The 17851-nt window shown below is 41.6% G+C and overlaps 1 long non-coding RNA gene across 1 annotated transcript; it reads right to left on the reverse strand.

Moving 5' to 3' along the window:
• Positions 1-4304: 4304 nt before the first annotated feature.
• Positions 4305-16093, reverse strand: LOC307223458. Its single transcript, XR_013842095.1, has 4 exons — positions 16060-16093; positions 14198-14331; positions 12202-12314; positions 4305-4821 (listed from the first exon to the last, which is right to left on the reverse strand). It is a non-coding gene; the product is annotated as an uncharacterized lncRNA (long non-coding RNA).
• Between the last annotated feature and the right edge of the window lie 1758 nt (positions 16094-17851).

The following is a 17851-nucleotide window of genomic DNA, read 5'->3' on the forward strand; positions in this document are numbered from 1 at the left end:
ACTGGAATAAGCCCATGGAATGGAAAACAAAACAGAATGATTAACATGAGACAGGCATTGACGCAGATGGCTTCATGCTAGCCATCAAGGAAGCTGGAGAAAAGACTGACACCCTGGTAAGGAAAGAGAGGTGCGCACCTATTAAGATGAAACAACAGCAGTGTTAAAGCTGTCATACTTCATCAATTTAAAAAGAGCATTTAACAGCGCCTTTGCATCCTTACTGAAAAGTAATTCTTCCGATTCCCAGGTAAGCATTGGTACAAAAGAGCTTTTAAGCTCCCCGCCTTGCATGAAATTAATTTGTGCAATTTCAACCAGCCAGCTCTCAATCAGGCAAGGTTCAAATTGCTCACGTTAATTGCATGCAAGTTGCGATTACATTGCATAATCCATAAATATATTATTTCAGTAACTTCAAAAGGACACATTGGCGCAATTCAGGCAATCAGTTCCTGGCTTGCTAAACCATAGTTTAGCAGCCAAAACTGAGAGACAAAACAATGCATCGGTGCCAGGTTTAGAGATGTGTAGCTGGTTCCCTGGCCAAGGGGTGCAAAATTGAGAAGATCCTTTATTGAGAAGATTCATTTGGGGGCACCAAATTTTGGCCTTACCCAGGGTGCCATATTACTAAAGATTACCAAAAAATCATCCCTGCCTGCCTTCTGTCCTCTTCCACCCCTGTGCTTCTACCCTTTCTTTGAGCTTACATCCTGGTTAAACTAGTCAGCCATTCTGTCCAAAATGGGGTGCTATAGTTTAACACCAGTTTCCTGTCAAAAGCACAAAAGACAGACTTGCCTTGCCCAATATAGCCCAGCCTGGCACCTGTGCTCCTGAGATGGGGCAAAGCTGAAAGTACCATAACCCCAGAGGCATGTGCCAGAAACCAGGCTTTTAGTGTTGCACCTCCAGCAATCTGGACTCAATCACCAGCCAAAATCAAACAGGTGCCTAGCGTCATGATGTTTAGGCACCTGTTGGAGACGGGCTTTCCCTGAGATGTAACGCAGTTATTTTATACCTGATGAAATGACTTGCTTTTGGTGTTTGTACGGGTGGTTTCACTGTTTGTCGTTTGCTGGATTGATTTTATTGTTTTAAGACCTTTATTCTGCTTTATCTTGTACCCTACTTGGATGGCTATATGCTGTGAAGCAGTCTATTAAACAACAACAAAAATTATTAGTATGCGGTCGGAGCCAGACATTATAAATTGAAGGCTTTTGCAGATGACTTAGTATTGACTTTGCAAGAGCCAGACACTAGTACCAAAAGAGTCCTAGAATTAATTCAAGTATTTGGTCAGGTCGCAGGATTTAAGTTGAATAAACAAAAAACTAAGGTACTGGAAAAAAATTTAACAAATGTTGAAAGAGAGAGATTCCAAGAGGAAACTGGGTTAACGGTGGCAAAGAGAGTAAAATACCTGGGGATTAACATGACATCTAAGAACGTAAACTTATTTAAGGATAATTACGATAAGTGCTGGACAGAGATAAAGAAAGATTTAGAAATATGGTTGAACCTGAAGCTTTCCTTGTTAGGTCGAATTGCAGTAATTAAAATGAATGTATTGCCTAGAATGTTATTTTTGTTTCAGACATTACAAATTGTTGATAAACTGGATTGTTTCAAGAAGTGGCAGAAAGATGTATCTAAATTTGTCTGGCAGGGCAAAAAGCCCAGAATAAAGTTTAAGATACTCACTGATTCCAAAGAAAGAGGGGGGTTTGCCCTGCCGGACTTAAGACTGTATTATGAATCGGCAGCTTTCTGCTGGCTAAAAGACTGGCTACTTCTTGAAAATGCAGACATTCTAGACTTGGAAGGATTTGATAATAGTTTCGGTTGGCATGCATATATTTGGTATGACAAGGTTAAAGTGTATAAGGGTTTTAAAAATCATATTGTTAGGAAAGCACTGTATAATGTTTGGATTCGGTATAAGGATTTATTGGAAAATAAAACTCCCAGGTGGCTTTCACCGATGGAGGCTAAGGAGGTAAAGAAACTTAATATGAGAACTAATTGGCCAAAATATTCTGAAATTTTAGAACAAGAAGGCGGTGAATTTAAACTACAAAGTTTTGAGAAAATAAAGTCCAAGGTACGAGATTGGCTCCATTATTTTCAAATAATGGAGGCCTATAAACAAGACAGGAAAATTGGTTTCCAGGTGGAGAAATCGAAATTAGAAACAGAACTGTTAGAACCCAATACTAAGAATGTATCAAGAATGTATAACTTGCTGTTGAAGTGGAATACAATAGATGAGACAGTGAAGCCAGCTATGATTAGATGGGCACAAGACATAGGTCATGACATTATGTTTGCTGACTGGGAGCAGTTATGGACCACAGGTATTAAATTTACGGCATGCAATGCCTTAAGAGAAAACATTATGAAAATGATTTACAGGTGGTACATGACCCCGGTCAAGCTTGCAAAAATTTATCATTTGCCCAATAACAAATGTTGGAAATGTAAAGAGACTGAAGGTACCTTCTTCCACCTTTGGTGGACCTGCCCAAAGATTAAGGCCTTCTGGGAAATGATTTATAATGAGATTAAGAAAGTACTTAAATGCACCTTTCATAAAAAACCAGAGGCATTTCTCTTGGGTATGGTCGGCCAATTGGTGCCGAGGAAGGACAAAAATTTTTTTTTGTACGCTACTACGGCAGCAAGGATTCTTCTAGCAAAATATTGGAAGACACAAGAGCTACCCACGCTGGAGGAATGGCAGGCGAAAGTGATTGACTTTATGGGATTGGCAGAAATGACCGGCAGAATCCGTGACCAAGAGAAAGAGACTGTGGAGGAAGACTGGAAGAAGTTTAAAATATATCTCAAGAGCTACCATAAAATTGAGGAGTGCTAAAATGTTAAGGGAGAGGAAGACGTAGAATTACAGCGGTAAATTTTGTTTGACTTAGGGTGAAATTGAAAAGGAGAATGAATTTAAATTTAATTGGTTAAAAGGGTTGTTGAATAATTGTTAAAAAAAAAAGGATGCAAAAAGGGGAAGGTATGGGGAAGTCCGAGAAAAGAGGCTTATGAAAATGAGGTTAAGAAATTATGAATTTATGTGTTTGTTTGTATGTTGTTTTTGTTGTGTCTTTTAAAAATTGGAAAACTAATAAAAAAATTATAAAAAAACAAAAACAAAAATTATTAGTATGCAATTGATCCACAGTACCAGCTTCTGGAACCCATTTCTCAGAGATAAATACAACTACAGTGGTACCTCGGGTTACAAACGCTTCAGGTTACAGACTCCGCTAACCCAGAAATAGTACCTTGGGTTAAGAACTTTGCTTCAGGATGAGAACAGAAATCACATGGCAGCAGTGGGAGGCCCCATTAGCTAAAGTGGTACCTCAGGTTAAGAACAGTTTCAGGTTAAGAACGGACCTCCAGAACGAATTAAGTTGTATGTTTTTAAATTGTTTTTGTTTTGTTTTGTTTAGTTCATTGTGTTAGATAATGTGTTAAGGTTGTGTTTTGTATGGTTTACATATTGTATTGTATTGTTTTATTTTTTCTTGATCTTCTTGTTTTTTTGTTTTTTCCCCTCTCTTGTCTCTTTTTCCTTTTTAAAAAGTAATAAATATAATTTTTTTTTTAAAAAAAAGAGAACAGAAATTGTGCTTTGGCGGTGCGGCGGCAGCAGGAGGCCCCATTAGCTAAAGTGGTGCTTCCGGTTAAGAACAGTTTCAGGTTAAGAACGGACCTATGGAACAAATTAAGTACTTAACCCGAGGTACCACTGTACTTCCATTGTCAGAGGGCAGTATGCCTCTGAATAGCAGTTGCTGAGAAGCTCAAGTGGAGAGGACACTGTTGCACTTAGATCTTGCTTGCAGGCTTCCTATGGCATATGATTGACCAGTTTGAGAACTGAGTGCTGGACTATCTGGATTTTCTTACGTTAACCACCACAATATGGTGCCTCCACATTTTGATCCACAACAGTTGGTTCAGAAGGATAGGTCAATAGTTCTGAAAATAGTTGAAAGGTCTTGGGCTGTGTTGTACTCCCCCTGGCTCTTTCCTAGTGAAACTCCCCCCTCAAGGTGACCAAGGTAGTTTTAGTCCCTAAACAGGGTTGTGCACCAGACCAAAATCACTCTAGATAATCCATTTCATTCAGGAATGTCTGGAGTTGAACAGCCAATATGACTAAGGAAAGTGAGTACGTTCTGAAGAATTCATTGCCAGATGAAGAATTAACTAATTAATCATGGTGCCATGTTCTGTCTTCAGTTAAAAATTGGGCTGCCGGCAAAAGGAATGGATTTGATCTGAAGGATCTTTATTACTCATACATGAGTGGGAAAGAATTCAGAAAGTCCTTTTGATTCCAAAAGATACAAAATGCATGCAAATCCAAGTTCTTCTGAGACACAGAAGGTTACAGTGAACATAACACAAGTGTCCTTTTTGATGAACAGATGGTACTTAACAAAGATAAAGTGTCAATTGGCATCAGTCTGTTGATTCCAGGGTGCTGTCAATCGGTTTTGTTCAAAGAGTGAGTGACACGCTGAGAGCATAAAGTGATCAATCTGAAGTCTTAGACATGATGTCATAGATCAATTTCTACGGTTGCAGCATAAATGGCTTATAATCTGCCTCTAGTGAAATATTAAGATATCGTCTGTTACCTCTCAACAGAGCTTACAACTTTTATTTCCGCCCTTTGGGCTCCAACGTTCAGAGAGTCAGCACTTCAGACTTCCATCCAGTGGTTCCAGCCAAGTATCTATTGTTGAAAGCACTTGTGAGTGAGAAGAGGCAAAAGATCAAGGACTTCTGCCAAAGGAACAATAAATAAGTGAGATAACATCCACACAAATCTTGTCTCGGAAACCAAACAAAAAAAAAAATACTGGGCCTTAAAAACAGGTTAAGAGAGAATGGTGCAGCACTCAGATACAAGGAAATGCCAAAGACAGGATTACCAGCTTGGGTCCAATAATATGTGAATTATAATATAATATTATCTGGTCATGTTTACCACAATAATCCATACAGGATCATAAGGATTGGGGTGGGGGGAGGCATGAGTGTGTGGTTTGCTCATCATACAATATTCTGCATACTTGTTAGAATGCATGCACTGAATTCAACTCCTGAGTAAACACCTTTACACACACCCCTACACACACACACCAGTACACACACACACACACACACACACACACACACCATATACGACTTAATCATAAGAAAAACAAAATGAAGTGGTGAATAACATCATGATTTGATACAAGCCAGAGGCTATGTTACATGCAGAGTAGACCTACTGAAATTAATGCACCAAAGTTGCAGTGTGATCCTAACTACAGTTCCAGCACCTGTTTCTTCTAACATAAGCATTTTGTACATGGTTTTGCCTAATGCGCAGATTTTGGCAAATTATCTCCTTTAACATAATACACGGTGTTTGATTTTGAAGTGCATTTGTTTGCTTTGTTGTAAGCTGCTTTGAACATGTTTTTTTTTGGGTGTGTGTGTGTGACAAAGCAGCATACAAATCACCAGTATATTAATTTTTGTTTGCATTTCCCCCTGCTGTATCCATTTTTGTGTGCAAAGTTTTGGATTGGATAAGTTCCTCACAAAATTGGGAGAAGTGTGAATTCCAAAGCATAGCTAGTTGCATTCTGGTTTACATATTAATTCAGGAAATGTGAGGTTTGCTGGCATCAAAATGCAACTTGAATTAGTTACTCTCCCATCCATACATGTCTTAACTCTAGAGCCAATCCAGTAGCATTTTCTAGCATGGCAACATTGACCCACAGCAAATTGTTGGTGGGACAATGTTGTAGACCAGCTTCCGGCATGATGGTGCTGGTCATGACTGTGCATTAGCAGTGTTTACATCCCATCTAACACACTTTCTTTTTTATTTATTTGCCAGCAGTCTCTCGTAGGATTAGGCAATTATTTCTGATTTTTGACAGCTCTGCAAACAGAAATTGTGCCAGCATTCTGCCCTTGCACCCCCACAACCCCATCATTTTTCATTAAGACAATTTAATCACACACACATTTAGTGTAGCTATTCTTAGCTGCCCTTTCACAGTCTTGGTGAAAAATCCATGGATGTTACGCATGAGCCAAGTATAAGTCAGCTGAACACTTTTAAATTGAAACCCATTTCCCCTGGAACACAAAGGCATTCCCCAACCCCATCCCACGTTGAAGATTATTTCCACTTTTTAACCACAGTCATTTTGGCTTAAAGGTTCTTTGGAAAAGATCCCCAGCCTTTTTATAGGGGTATCTGGGTGCTTAAAATGCCTGAAAATCAGGCCACTCATTGCCGTGGTTAAATGTGGGATGGGAAGCCAACTTTATTTTAACACTATGGTTTTAAGCAAACCTATATGGCTTTCTTTTTTGCAAGCAACCTTCCCAAAACGATTCAGCGGCTCAAATTTTGACATAGCATAACTTTGTATAAACTCTGTACGGTGTGTTTATAGGAATAATGTTGCTTGTATAAATACAATTGGCAAGGAGGATGGGAAACAGAGAATGGCCTCTTTGGTGGCCCAAGAGACCCAGAACTGACCCGAACATTAGGTTGGTCTCAAGTGGCATTGAAGAGGGTGGCCCCCAAGATCTCTTGCACTGTGATAGAGGATGCTGGGAATGGGATGAAACTTTCTGGCCATCTGTGCCAGGGGTGGGCGACCTTTCTCAGTCCGAGAGCTGCTTTCTCTGCTAGCCAGACTTCTGAGGGCCACATGCCATTTGTGGGTGCGACCAGAGGAAAAAGTGGGCAGCAGAACAAATGTGAATTTTACTTCTGTACAAGTAGGCTAGTTTCTGTTTCTCACACCCTGATCTCTTCTCCAGCCAGGCAAGAAAACAGCACTATCAGAGTTCAAGGACAGATTCCAGGGAGGCATTGCAGGGGGTTAGACAAGACGACTGTTTGACCCATCTTCCAACTCTACGATGCTGTTATTGTATGATTCTAAGGACAAAACCCAAAACAGAACAAAGCTCAAGGAGGGTACAAAGCAGGGCTGGTGAAGGGTATGGGCTGGGAGAAGCCCAAGGGCCAGGTAGAAAGAGATGGAGGGCCATTTGGCCCCTGGGCCTCAGTTTTCCCATCCCCGATGTACGCAGAGGAGTTCTGGAAGAGGAGGTGCATTTCGCCCTCTGTGCGATTCCAAAGTAAAGAAAACTTAAAGGGCATCCATGAAAATGAGAGACATCTGGTATCCCTGTAACCGCCATGCAGCCACTATCAACAAACATGCAGCTTCCCCACACAGCAGAGGCTTTAGTTAAAATGTGGCAAGGAATATAAACAAACAGAGGATAATGGGATGGTAAAACTGTAAAAAAAAAATCCACATAACTTCAGGATCAATTACCAGTGTCATCTTACTTGTTTCTGGGAGGTTGTGTGCCTCTCGGAAATGGTCCCCTCCTCCCACCTCCCCATTGTTCTTGGCACCTAGACACATCTAAATTAAAAGTAGCTGGTTGTTGTTTATCATATTGAAGATTGGGTATCCAAGTGCATTGACCATAAATCCTAATGAAACATTTTTAATGCTTAAGCCTGCATTTTCTGTATGGTTTGAATTACCCCATATTCCGTTTACTAGCTTTGGAGTGTTGTGGAGGCAACGAATGCTCCATTAATGGGCCATTCAGCACAGGCTATTTATCTCCAGAAAAACGTTGAGCACTTGCCTGTCTGTGAACTGATGGAATTTTCCAATGTAATATTATTAGTGAGATGGCTTATTGGTCAAAACACACAGAGAGAGCTTTTCATAGCATTCATTTAATATTTAAAACATGACCAGGTAATGTTTAGCTTTTGACAATCCTGTCATGGCCCCATGAGGTCTCTCAAGAGCATCCGGGAGCTGATGGGCTAAAATGGGCTTCACCCTCCAAGCAAGGTGGAGTGCTTAAAAGCCTTTTTCATGCTGGTTAATCCCAAGTGGACCCAGTGCTAAAAGAACTTTCAAGCTCTCTGCCTTGCTTAGAGTTAACTTGTGCAATTTCAACTGGTCTGCCTTCAGCCATGTAAGGATGAAAGTGTGCAAGCTAAATGCATGGGCAGCGTCTAAATACTATTATTATTATTATTGCCTTCTCTGTCAAAATGACCTCCAAATGGTTTACAACAAAGGAAACGTATCAATAAGAGTAGGGATGTTGAAGAATTCTAACAAAAAAAGAAATGGGAGTGCAAATTGCTGATACACACCTATTCATCCCATATCCAGAACATAAATTAATTCAGCAACTGTGATTTCATGGTTGTTGATGCATTCAGTCAGCAAAAGATACATAATTGATTATTTCTCTCACCATCCCTTTGCATTGCATTTCCTTTGCACTGCAATGAATATGGATGGAATAATGAATGGAATAATGTAATGACAATTTAATTTATGTGATTAATTATGTAAATTACTTAAGTTATTGTTATGTAGTGAAGTTTCACCCTTGGCCAGCAGGGGGATACTGTATATAGTTTTCACTCAGGTCTGTAGATAGTTTTCACTCAGGTCCACGTCAGTTATTTTAGGCGGGAACTCTGGGCTGTTGTTGCTACAATGTTGACAGCCGGCTGCCTATAAAAGCAGGCCGGCTGAGCTGTTTGCAGTCAGTTCTATTCCAGCTTACAAAATAAAGAGCTACTTGGAGAAATCGTTGTGTCGTCTGCTATGTCAACCCACAACTTAACAGTTATGTCATTTGCCACAGTGAGACCTTCATTTTTGGTGGAAGACCAACTGCAGCAGCACTGGAACAATGCTGCATGAAATGAAAACAGGGCAATCCATTCAGATAGGCGGGGTACAAATAATAATATTATTATTAATTATAAAATGGAAAACAAGGCCTTCTTAGACATATAATGTTACAAAAAAATAGTGAAATCACAATGAAAAGCCAACAACAAAGCAATAACAATGCAGAAATATTAGAGGGTGAAAAAAAATGAAATCAAATGAAATCTGGCCTTTGAAAGCATGGGAAAACAAAGTCTTTAGTGTGTGCTGAAAGCCCAACAATGTTGCCGCCATCTGTGTCACTTAGCCTAGGTGATGCATTTTGTCCATGGCTGGATCTTAGCTCTGTGCTTCACATTTTTCTAGGTTCTACGGCTTAAGAAAATTTCCCCTGGACATCACTTCCACCTAATGTCTAATTCCCAGTAATGTCCAGGAAAATCCAAACGTATGGCAGCCCTATCACTGTTAACCATGTTTTGAAAGTTAGTTCTTAAACTCAATGCCCAGAGTGGCTGGGGCAACCCAGTCAGATGTGCAGGGTACAAATAAAATTACTACTGCTGCTGCTGCTACTACTACTACTATTGGTAAGTAAAGGTAAAGGGACCCCTGACCATTAGGTCCAGTTGTGACCGACTCTGGGGTTGCGGCGCTCATCTCGCTTTATTGGCCAAGGGAGCTGGCGTACAACTTCCGGGTCATGTGGCCAGCATGACTAAGCTGAACCAGAGCAGTGCATGGAAACGCTGTTTACCTTCCCGCCAGAGCGGTACCTATTTATCTACTTGTACTTTGACGTGCTTTCGAACTGCTAGGTGGGCAGGAGCAGGGACTGAGCAACGGGAGCTCACCCTGCCACGGGGATTCAAACCGCCGACTTTCTGATCGGCAAGTCCTAGGCTCTGTGGTTTAACCCACAGTGCCACCCACGTCCCTATACTACTATTGGTAGTTTTGTTCAAAAGGATAGCAGTAGTAACATTCCGGCCTGCAGCACACTTAAATTCTAAAAGCCAAACTGGTCATTTTTCTTTTCAAATGGACTTGTAAAGCCTGAGAAACATGCAAAAATGCTCCATTTTGTATGTGTGTTTTTATGAGGACAGCTCTAGGCTGTTTAAAAGTTTTTAAAGGAACCAAATGAAAATGGATCCATTTCTTTACAAGTGGTGGTTTAATCCTGCTGGTAATGTGGTTGTATTCCAGACGACTCTCCCAAGGGACAGGGAGGAGCCCAGCCAAATGTGTCTTGTGTTGAAAGGTTTACAAAGGAGAAACAGATCACATTCAGCAGGCTGATAAATGGCTTCATTTCCACAGCCAGAAGGAAGAGCGCTAATGTAAGGCTATTTGTTTGGTTTGTTTGCTTTTGAGAAGCAGAAAGACCCGTGTCCTCCCCATTACCTCTCAATTGGGGCTCCCAAGGGAGAACTATTTCCCCATCAGTTCCGAAAGGTAACACACAGACACAAAAAACTTTCATCGTGAACCTCTGGATTCCATTATGGAGTTTTAAAAAAGATTTCTTTCAGTAATGATTTGATCCAAATGAAGTTAGCAGTTTGAACATGATGAAGGCCCTGATGATTTTGATGAAATGCAGGCCTATAAGAACATTAAGGCTGTGAGATTATTGCCATAATCTTAATAATGTCTTAATGACATTAAGACATCAGAGAGGCTGTGGCACCTTAAAGTCTGACAAATTTATTGCAGCATGATCTTCAATAAGCCCAAGAAAGCTCATGTGGGAACAGATTTTTCTAGGCTGCAAGATATTCCAGGACTATTGAATTGCACTGGAAATCCCTGATTTAAATCTCAGGCCAGTGGGTAGTCTTAAACAACTGAGGATGCCCAGGGCCAGCATCTTGTTTTGGGTGGAAGACAATTGCGTTTCCTCCTAAACAGTTTCTCCAAATGATGCCTCTTTTCTATATAACCAATGGGAAGGGATTTAGTATGACTACATTTAGAGCTCACCTTTTCTCCAAGGAGCTTGAAGTGGTGTGTATGGTTCTCCCCCTCTCCCTTTTATCTTTACAACAATACAGAGAAGTAGATTAGGCTGGACCGTAAAGAATGCTGATCGCCAAAGAATTGATGCTTTTGAATTATGGTGCTGGAGGAGACTCTTGAGAGTCCCATGGACTGCAAGAAGATCAAACCGATCCATTCTGAAGGAAATCAGCCCTGAGTGCTCACTGGAAGGACAGATCCTGAAGCTGAGGCTCCAATACTTTGGCCACCTCATGAGAAGAGAAGACTCCCTGGAAAAGACCCTGATGCTAGGAAAGATGGAGGGTACAAGGAGAAGGGGACAACAAAGGACGAGATGGTTGGACAGTGTTCCTGAAGCTACTAACATGAGTTTGACCAAACTGCGGGAGGCAGTGGAAGACAGGAGTGCCTGGCGTGCTCTGGTCCATGGAGTCACGAAGAGTTGGACATCACTAAACGACTAAACAACAACAACAAGATTAGGCTGAGAGACAGTGGTCACCCAGGTCACCCACTGAGATTCACGGCGAAATGGAGATTGAACCTGGTCTCCCAGATCTTAGTACTACACTCTAACCACAAAACTGCATGGAATAAGTCAGGGGAAAGGCTGCAAATAAGGGGAGAAATTGCCCCCATTATTTAGCCCACACATAGTCCCTAGATAGCCACTAGTAATGCCTTTTGAGCCTGTTGGGTTTGACCAGTCTCAACTGTTATTTAGAAGATTTCTATCCCACTTTTCAGTTGAGTGATTCTCAAGAATAGCTTACACACACACACACACACACACACACACACACACAAACCGCAAACCCACACAACCTGGCACTCCTCATCCTGTTGGCTGTTGAATAGGGCCGGAGTGTGATTTCCTTCATATCCACAGTCTCATAGTATCTAGCAATTGGAACAGAATGTTCTTTCTAGGGGTGGAGAAGCAAGATCCCTGCAGCAGATGGATGGGACCAGAGTCAGCTCCATGAAGCAAAGGGCGAGATGGGTCCCTCCCTCCATGTACAGAAACCAGCTGGAACAGGGCACTTAAATCTTACTTCAACACTTTGTTGATGGATGGAGCCAGAGTGTGCAAGGCAAAAGGTATAGCCCAGTGGTAGACCATTTGCTTTGCAGGTTCAATCGCAGGCACCTCCAGGTAGGTTTGGAACCCTAGAGAACCACTGGCAGTGAATGTGGGCAATATTGAGCCAGGTGAACCAATGCTCTGACTTGGTATAAGGCAATATCCTATATATTCTTATGTTCACTGTGGACAGACCAGCAGCTTCTGCTGTACTTGAGGGCAATGTGCTAACTTAGGGGGTGAAGGGCAGCTCATGTGGCACATACTGCCCTACCTACTCTGTGCTCCACAACATCTGCCTCAGGGGGCAGCATCTCACTTTACCTGATGGTAGGGCCATTCTTTGATGAGTCCATCTTTCTTTCTTTCTTTCTTTCTTTCTTTCTTTCTTTCTTTCTTTCTTTCTTGAATTGATATGCTGCCCTATACCCGCAGGTCTCAAAGTGGTTCACAGAATAAAATCAGAATATAAAACCAGATAATACATAATCAAAATAAAATCAACAACAACCCAATAACAGCCCTCCCCCAACACATCTTAAAAGGGTATAGGATGTCAGTCAAATCAACCAAAGGCCTGGTTTAAAAGGAATGTTTTTCCTGGCACCTAAAGGTGTATAATGAAGGCACTAGGAGAACTTCCCTGGGGAGAGCATTCCACAGATGGGAAGCCACTGCAGAGAAGGCCCGTTCTCATGTTACTACCCTCTGGACCTCTGGAGGAGGAGGCACACAAAGAAGTGCCTCAGAAGATGATCTCAGGGTCTGGGTAGGTTCATATGGAAAGAGGCGGTCCTTGAGGTATTGCAGTCCTGAGCCGTTTCCCCTGGTCATTGTGTTCTTTCTGGGAAGCAGGGGGTACTTATGGAAAATAGGACCAGAGTATGCTTCCCTTCAGTTTTGCAGTCCCAGAGAAACTGGCTGTCCTTTCTGGAAGGGATGGAGAGGGATGCAAATGCAACCATGATGGCTGATCTATTCCTTGATCCAAGCTAGAAATTCAAAATGCTCTGAGCTAAGCACAAATTAGTGCATCCCAGAACTTGCTGTAAGTGGAAAGGAGAGTGGGAATTCTGGAAGAAGTAACAATAGTCTGTGTATACAGTGGTACCTCTGGTTAAGAACTTAATTCGTTCTGGGGGGTCCATTCTTAACCTGAAACTATTCTTAACCTGAGGTACCACTTTAGCTAATGGAGCCTCCCACTGCTTCTGCACCGCTATCGCAGGATTTCTGTTCTCATCCTGAGGTAAAGTTCTTAACTAGAGGTACTACTTCTGGGTTAGTGGAGTCTGTAACCTGAAGCGTCTGTAACCTGAAGCATTTGTAACCCAAGGTACCACTGTAGCTGTATGCGAGGGAAAAACTCTAAAATAAAACTATGCATCTGCAAAACCTAGGCTGAATCTAGGTTCTTATTTCTAAGAGTTTTGTTGTTGGTTGTTGGTAACTACTTCTTCGACTGAATTGCCCCTTCTCCATGATATTCTTCCTGAGAGACATCTCCATGGATGGAGTAAGGGGTTCTTAACCTTATGTAGTTAATATTCTGCAGTGTGAGTATGCTGTATTATATTGTCCAAAGAAAATATCCCAGCTAATGAGATTTGCACTCAAATTGTAGCTTTCAACCAATGAAAAAAGTGACAATCTTTTAATTTATTAAGGATGTGTGTTTAGAAAAATAAACTCACGGGTACAATGAACTTATTAAATATTCACTGATATTTCCCACCTTCACCCCAAAATTTGTTGCAAGAGGGTTGAGGTTAGAGATGAGGAATCTTTAATATTTTCCCAAACCTTGTTTATATAAAAAGCAAAAAACAAAAGCATTACAAGATGAGAGCTAATTGCAAGTACAGTTGCAATCTCATGATATGCCTGGATAGATATCATAATACTTTGAAGAGGGAGAGAAAAATTTGGATGGGAGGGAAAGTGAGAGACATGATTTGTATTATGTTGTCTTCTTTTTTCTGTTTTGTATTAGACAAGGCTCTCAATATAAATTCTTCACAGTGGAAAAATGTGTCTCATGGGGATCTATTATATTATTGCATTTTTCTCTTTTGATGAAAAAAATGGTAATGATACGAAGAGGGAAATGTCAAGAAAAATTAGTCTAAATGCTTGATGCTCTAAAGCAAAATAGGAAACACATTTAGTGACATGTCACTGCTCTTTGCCAGAGGCTTATCATACAGGTGAGCCAAAATATTGAAATATGATGGATAGCTTTTCTTTTGCACCTAAGTGTTCTGTCCTTTAGGATCTTTATCCCTCCTTCAGGTCTTGATTCAGAAAAGTCATCACAAACCTGCTTAAATCCAGATTGTTCTGAATCTATTTTGTCCCACACTTGGGGCAGGGAATTCCTTGATGGCTGACCTTGGTGTGACCTTGACTTTCCCCAGTGGTCCAAGAAGCAATGCTATCAGAAGGGTCACATAACTGGTAGGGAATGAAGAAGAAAGCACAAGAATACTGAAGGTCTAAAGGGGTTGTATACCAGGGGATGGGGGTGGGCACATGCTAGAGGTGGACAAGGCTAGCAGCAAAAGTGGTTGAACCAATGACTGTAAATGGTTATTTTTGCTTCTTGTTTTGTACGATAGGCACATTGCTACACTCCCTCTTTATCTTCTATTCAGGCAAGTAAGAGGCACTAGCAGAATTCAAGGCACAATCACTCAAGGAAGATGAAAATCAGGGGTGTTTACAAGTCCCTCTGAGGTGTCATGGAGGCGGTGGGCAGACCATGAGGAGGAATCCCAGTGGGTTGGGATAGTGGTTTCTGAACTCCAATAGATGTCTGATCCTGGGGAGGGTCTCAGTAGGATAGACGGTGGTTACCTGCCCCCCAGAGAAGGCTCAGGCAAACTTTTAGAAGTGCCTCCTGTTACCTCCCTTGCAGACATGCCTCCTTAGTTTCTCCAACTACACAGTTACAAAGTAGTGCACTTTTCCCTGTATAAGACGATGCTTTTTGCTATAAAAAAAAAAAGGCAAAAATTGGGTGTCGTCTTATACATGGAGAATGAATGCAGAGGGGGAATGTGTGATTAATGACAGCAGTAAGCAGGAGATTGGCAGTGGCGACTGGGTGGGTGATTGGTAGCTGTGGCAAGGCCTGCTGGCGATTGGATGTGGCTGCGGCAATTGGGCAGGCGATTGGCAGCTGTGGCGAGGCGAGCAGGCGATTGGCGGTTGTGGCAAGTGGGTAGATGGGCTGCTGGTGGTGGCGGGCGGGCAGATAGTTGGCGACTGTGGCAAGGTGTGTGATTGGCAGTGGCTGTGGCAAGTGATCGGCAGTGGCAGGCAGGCGGGTGAGCGATTGGTGGAAGTGACCTCCCCCACCCCCAAAAGCTAAACAACTTAATTTCTTAATTTTGGGTTAAAAAAATAGGGGTCATCTTATACATGGAAAAATACAGTAATTTCTCCCTTTAGGCGGCAGGGAGTATATCTGGTGGAGGGATGGCACCCATCGCACCTCTGTCAGCTAGGACAAGGAAACACCAACACGAGTACACACAAACCTCACCTAGCGAGCCCACTAGAAGGTGTGCCCATTTGCTTACCAGTCTGGGGACTCCAGCTAAATGCTGGTCCTGACCTGTCCTCCCAGTAGTATTGCTTGTTGGCTCAGTGTCATAGCTCACACTTAGCTATGCCTCTGATGCCTCATGAAACTGCTAATCCTTGCAACTTGTGATTTTCCTGATGTAGTTGATGATGATGATGGTGATTTTACCCCACCCATCTGACTGGGTTTCCCCAGCAACTCTGAGTGGCTTCTATGATGAGGAGGCCCCCGGCTGAGGTATAGAATTCTGTATTATTATTATTATTATTATTATTATTATTATTATTATTATTATTAACCCACCCTCCACCCCAAGGTTCTAGGGTGGGTTACAACATTAAAACACAATTATGATTTTTTAAATTTAAAAAATGGATAAAATCATAGTGCAACAGAACCTAAGAAATGCTGAGTGCAGGACACTTAAGTCTAGGAACTGAGCAATGTACAGCAAGGTTTTGAGAAGCTGTTTATTGGCCAAGTTCAGATGGAAGACTTAGTGCAATCACACTACCAGATGTCAGTTTTGCAGAAATAAAAATCAAAAAGGTTACCATCCACCCATAGAGAGTGTGCAGACTTCTCAAACTGACCTGCAAAGCACTAGATGTCTTGAGCCAATTGTAGCTGGAACAACTGAGAATATAGATGTAGATATATATATATGATGCAGGTATTGTGAAGTCATAGGTCAGAGCAAGTGAAACTGCCAGAGCACAGAGTGACAGCTGCGCTGGCCCTTCCAACCTTCTAAAACCATCTTCTCCACCAATGAATTCCTTGTTGTTGTCCCTTTTTAAATACTGCTGCTACTGCTGCTTGACAGTGAGAATGCATAAAATGCATGTGAGTGGGGAGACAAGGTGCTTACTGTGTGTGTGAATACAAGCCCATATTTTACACTCGTTTTAAATACTGTTGCTGTCCAATTGAAGTTGCCAGTTGTCCAGTCCTGGACAAAATTGGTTCCCCCATCTCTGGCTGAACAAGAGCAACACATTGATTCATCTTTCCTTTGGTGGCCTCATTTCACTTCACATGCAGAATATATTTTACGATTTCAGTTCACTGGTGCTTGCATGTAGTAATTGCAGGAATATTTCAGGCTAGCAAATGGAAGGAAATTGGCTGTTGTCTCTAATTTAAAGTGAAATTGACAGGAAATACCTTATTTTAGGCTTAGAGGGTGCATACACATTTTCAGAAGGGAACTCTTAAGACCTTAATGTGAGCCACATTAAATAATAACTTATGAAATTAATCAGCTGCTTCCCATATGGTCTTCAAAATATTTTCCAATAAGGTAAATATGAGCAAACGTGATTTTTTGATTGAATAGATTATTTAATGTTTTCGTACTCTCTATCTTTCCAGAAAGTAAGATGGTTATCGGAACATAAAAAGGATTTTAATTCAAAGTGACTTTGCCAGGTTCAAATAACATCACTGGGGTTTGATTTTCTGTTCAGAGATGTAAGATTTAGACCTGTTTCCTTGCTTCGGCTGCAGTGAACGTGGTGGTGGTCGTGACTTCAAGAGGAGTTTGCCGTTAATAAAAACGAAGGGCTGGAGGGTTTGGGTTTTATTAAAAGCATAAGCCATAATGATCAATTTGGATAAATTAAGCTTCTGTAATTACTTGCAACTGATGCACTGCGAGGACCTTGAGGGCTCTGTTTTATCAGGAGCACAAAACTCAGTTCTGAGCACATTATGGAGCAATCTCTGTGCTTTCTCTGAGCTCTCCAGAGGGCCTACAGCTCAGTGACAAAGCAGATACTGAATCTCCAGCAACCTGCAGACAAAGAGCCCATAGAAAGCGTTGCCAGTCTGAGTAAGCCAGACTGATTAGATGGACTATAGTCTGACCCACCATAAGCCAATTTCATATGTTCATGAGGTTTGCTAGGGCTGCACTCCTCACCTTACTTTCCCGAAAGGAAGCTCCGCTGAATTCAACTAGAGTTATTTCTGAGTGGACGTGTGCTGTAATGCTGCTATTCTAACCCATGAACCTGGGAATCAGGACCATTGAATACAATGGGATTTACTCCTTAGAAACTGGTTGGATTGTTGCCTAAATCTAGTTTGCTGCCACCAAATTAGCTCCCAGTTCTCTCAGTTGTCTTCCCTTTTTATTTATGGGCTACGTCCTCTTCAGATATAACTTGCAGCCCAAGCCCATATCGCTAATATTTGGGATGACCCTGGGCTTACATTTCCTTGGACTGTACCCTTCAAAAATGTCACGTGGACTCTTTGCGAGCTCTTCTTTATTTGCTTCAACATTTGGGGCTACAGTATATCTCCAATGAGTCAGTAAAACTGTTGCATCTATGTCAGTCTCTATAATTAACTAGACCCGATTTGCTAGAACTGAGGATC

Source organism: Podarcis cretensis (assembly GCF_951804945.1).
Source record: "Podarcis cretensis genome assembly, chromosome: 9".
Classification (NCBI taxonomy): domain Eukaryota; kingdom Metazoa; phylum Chordata; class Lepidosauria; order Squamata; family Lacertidae; genus Podarcis; species Podarcis cretensis.